Below are 4,738 nucleotides of genomic sequence, written 5' to 3' on the forward strand. Positions count from 1 at the left end.
AGGGAAGTCTGGGGCCGGGCCAGCCCTTTCCCAGCCCACCCGAGCAGGCTGCTGTAGCCTTTTCTTTTCTAGGGCTGTAAATCCTGACACAGAGCTTTTTTTTCCTGCTTTTTACTGTTTGGCAGCCGTTCAGGTTGTATTTGTGTTTTGGCTGCCAGCAATGCAGCATTTACAAACCTGCCCTGGATTTATCTGCTGCAGCATCAGCCACTAAATTAATGAATACAAAAGTTTGGGATGTTTTGGAAATGGCAATTCTGTAACACCCAAGATACGCACCGGCCCTCTCCCGCTCACATCCCACTTCTCCTGCCTTGATTCATTCCTCCTTACAGCATCAGTCGGCTTCAGTTTCTCCCAAAATAGATTAAATACACGCTTTGCTTTTCTTTCCCCCCTCCCAGCTGGGTTTGCCTCGTGCAGACCCCATGCAACAGCTCCAGGAGCACTTCCCTGTGGGTCAGGACCCCCCAGGTCTCCTAATCTTGGGGTTCCCCCGGAGACCACATGGCACCGCAGACTCTCCCCCCTGCCACAGGCCACTTCTGTGGGGTCCTGAGTAGATTCTCTGATGTCTAATAAAGGCTGAGCGCCTGCTTCAACAGCTCTCCAGCAGACATGTTTTTTCCTCTGCCTGGCTGTTTAAGCACACCAACTTGTAAGAACTTAATTACCTTTGAAACCTTTAATCCTTTATCAAGTGGCTCGACAGTTCATGTCGTGCTGGAGGATGGGGACAAGGCAGCAGTGCTGTCACGTGAGCCTGCGTTTTTGGGGAAAGCAGGCTCAGGAAAGATGCTCTGCAGATGCCTGGGGCTGACCTCAGGAGGGTTAAGCATCCCAGAGCCATTCCTGTAGCGATGCCACACCAGCGCTGCAGACACTGATGGTTTAATTAACCAACCCCAGCCCTGCCAGGCCACGGTGAATCCCAGACGGACATGTTTTGTCCGTTGTCAGGTATCAGCTAATCCTTGCTCGGTTTGGCTTGCAGGGGCGAAGCTGGAGCTGGAGACTGTTTGCATCCAGCAAGGCTGCAGCAAGCAGTTCTAGCTCACCCCACATCCCACTGTCCCAGCAGCATCCTGGGGACTCTTGGCAATGCTTTTCATTACCACCACGACCCAGCTGTCTCCCTGGAGCCCAGCTCATCGCCAAAAAATTTTGGCCATCCTTCCCCAAGAGCATTCCAAACCCACGTGCCGAGGAGCAGACAATGGTGATGCAAAGTTACCATCCACCTAATGCCAATAAGCAGTGATTTCAACTAAAAAAGAGGATTTTCTGGGCTCCTCAGAGTCTCATTGTGAAGTCAAAACCCAGCCCTGTGCTCGCCAAATTGGGCAGTCAGGGAAAATTCTTGCATGCTTTGAAAGCGAAGGAAGAAGGTTTACATGGAGAAGATAAAAGCTCCTATCTCCTCCCTGCATACAGTGTGTTCCTCTATAACATGGATGCATGTCATGTGTCAGCCTCAGGATTAATGCCAGTTATTTAGATCTTCTCCACTCCTCCCAGGCTTTCTCTGTGGAATTTGATCTCTCTGCTCATTCCCACAGTGCTCTGTAGGATGTGCACCACGCGTCTTGGTGGCTTCCTCGCAGCATTCAGATTTTTGGAGAAATGTCACCAAGGACAGGGCGAGATGCAGCCCATGTCACAGCAGACTCCACAGCCAGCCAGGGTGCAGTAAGATCCTGGGGAGAAGGCTTTAAGGTGTTCACACATGCGGTCCCCATCCCTGGGAGTCCCCTGGAGAGGGTGGCAGGACCGTGCCAGGACATCTCCCCAGAGGACAGCTCTGAAGGATGCTCAGAGAAAGCCAAAAGCGTGATGACACCTGGGGTGGGTGCTGCTGTGAAGTGCCAGAGCTGTTCCCGAAGGCTCTTCTCATGACAAAGATGCTCTGCACCGTAAATCAAACCAGCAAAAAGCAAAGATGGTTTTGGAGATGTGACTCCTTCCCCTGGCCACAGAGAGTTTGCATTGTCTTCATGCCCAGGTGATGACTCCCATTCCCTAAGAGGGATCCAGCACTGAAGGAGGACCGAGAAGCACAGCTGAACCAGGGATGATCTTTGCACCATCCCATGATGTTCAGCAGCCCTGGGCTGCCACTGGACCCAGCACCGAGGCTGGGAGAGCCCAGCCCTCCCTGCTGCCGGCTGAGCCAGGCCAAGAGGTTAAACACAAACTCATCAGCCACCCAGATTCAATCTCTTCCAGTGATTTAGTTCTGCGCTATCAAAGCTGGCTTATAAAAGAAAGAGGTTTCCTTTCAAGAACTGTCAAAAATTCATTAAAGCGGTGACCAGTAACCCCCAAAACCAAGGTCTGCTACGGTGCCTGGGGCAGAGCCTGCAAACACTGGAGTCAATGGTGCTGGATGTAGCTTTTGGCCAAACTGCACTTACATTTGCATTTAGGGGGTTTAATTGCTACATGAAAGAAAACAGCAAGCACTATCAAACTTAATAGAGAGAAAATCGAGCTCAAATGCAAATGGTAAAGATGAAATTTAGAAGGGCTAAATGCTCTTCAATTCCTAAACGGCCAGGACAAATATAACATCAATAATCCCCATCGAGTTGGCAAGAGGCAGGATTCTTGCAAGGAAAATTGGTGACTCCTTTTTTCTAATCAGAGTTGATGGGGATGAGCCAGAGGAGACAGGGACTTTGCAGGAAAGATCAGGATTTTGGTGCATTAGCCTGCAGGACGGAGAACCAGCCAGATCCACTCCTCTTAGCTAGAGGGACTGGCGCAGACTGAGGTGTCCAAAGCCGAAGCAGCAAGACAAGCTAGAGAGCACGAAGGTGCCAGCAAAGACTGAGCAATGAAGGTCCGAGCAGGCGATGGCTCTGCCTGTGCCCCAGAGCAGGACAATGCTCGGTGTGGGATATCCTTGGCTTCCCCAGACCAGGACACCAGAGGTCTCCTGCATCTCCAGCTACCCTAGATTTTAAAGTCTCCTCTGAAGGGCCAGCTCCTCACTCTCTTCACCTTCAGGGTTTCACTGTTCAGGCTCCCCCTGCTCAGCCATGACCCTGATGGGTGGAAGAAGAAAACAGATTTAATTCTGCCCCCCTTGCTCAGCCAGGTCCTGATCTCTCGACACCAGCATCAACCCAAAGCCACCGCTTACTTCCCTGGAGCTACTTCTCATTTACATCAGCATAATTGATATTCTGGCTCGTTAGGTTTTAATGCACAGCTTCAAGAGCTTATTTAAAATTCATTGAAGCTTCCCTGCTCAAAAGGATTTAAGACACCCCCCCCCCAAAAAAAAGCAGCATGTTTGTGGAATTCTGCAAAGCCCCAAAATCAGAAGGACCGAATGTCTCCATCTGCTCCTCAGTGCAGTGGGAACAGGGCTGTAGTAAATCAAGACGGGGTGACGCAGCAATCCCTCCCACCAGTGGCTTTGGCAGCCACTGGTGCTCCTCTCCTGCCAGTGCAGACGGTGGACCTGGGGTGGGAGAAATCCCCCCATGAGCTGGAAGAAAACCCTGCGCTTCTTCCCAGTGTCCCACAAAGGGGGAGAGCCACAGCTCCGGGCTGGCAGGGGTGGACACTGCCCCAATTAAAGGCAGGGAGATGGAGAGAACAAGCAGCCACTTGTCTGCTAGAGCATCCCTTGGGCAGGGCTGTGCTTTGAGATGAAGCTGTCGGAGCAGGGACTGCTCCACTGGGTGGGATGGACCTTCCCCATCACCCAGCCAGCAGCTACAGCCGGCCAAGCCGCTGTGCACGGAGCTGAGCTCAACCAGCTGCTCCCCGGCTCCTGCACTGCCGGGATGGGGAGAGGGACGCAGCAGCAAGGACACACTTCTCATGCCATGATTGGAACCGGCCGCCCCATGCCCTCACCCAGCTGGGCCTGCTCGGAGGTGGGAGAGAGAGAAATAAATCCCGGTGCAGCAAAGCGTCTGGCCCTGTTTTCTTTTGGCACTATTGCTTTCAGCATTTATCCTTTTGGGTACCTCGTTGCAATAAAACCCTTCCTGTCCTGCTCTCCATAGGATTCATTGCAGACGGGTGGTGAGATCACCTAAGTGCTGGTTCTTGACTTGCTGATCAATACAGAATAGGCACCCACTGGAGCTGCACATCATCCAGTTAAAACATGTGGTGGAAGGAGAGATCCTGGGGATTTTCCTCTCTTTTTCTCCCCTAATTCCCACTGAGTTCAAAAACACATTCCAGAAGCTGCTAAATATTCCAGAATCAAGAAAGATGAGACAACAAGCAAGAGGGGAAAGCAAACTGGGTTCTTCCACTGTTTGATTTTTCTTTTTTCCCCTTTCTTTTTTCCTAGCCTATGCTACCACCCACCTTGCCTCCCAGTACTCAGTGACTAGCAGCTCCCGTAAAGAAGCTGAACACAGCAGATGCAGTTATTTATTACCTCATCAACCTGAGGACAAGGAAAAATATTCCTCAACTATTAATGCCGGATAGAGTCGGCTCCCTTCGAACGGGACGTCACGGGGGATGGCTCTCCTTCGCCACCACGCTGTGTCGGTGTTATTTTGGGGACAGGCGTCAGGCACCGGCGCTTTGCAAACTAATGGGGCAGCCTGTCCCCAGCCCGCAGGGAGCAGAAGTCTCATCTCCCAGCGAGCCAGGACACGTCTCATGCTATACAGCCATCAAACGGGGGCTTAAAGGTTGTAGCAGAGGTGGGTGAGAGGACAGAAAAAGAAATTAAAAGGATGTTAAAAGCCTGAAGGACTGT

This window comes from Haliaeetus leucocephalus, unplaced genomic scaffold, assembly GCF_000737465.1.
Source record: "Haliaeetus leucocephalus isolate CR32 unplaced genomic scaffold, Haliaeetus_leucocephalus-4.0 Scaffold840, whole genome shotgun sequence".
Classification (NCBI taxonomy): Eukaryota; Metazoa; Chordata; class Aves; order Accipitriformes; family Accipitridae; genus Haliaeetus; species Haliaeetus leucocephalus.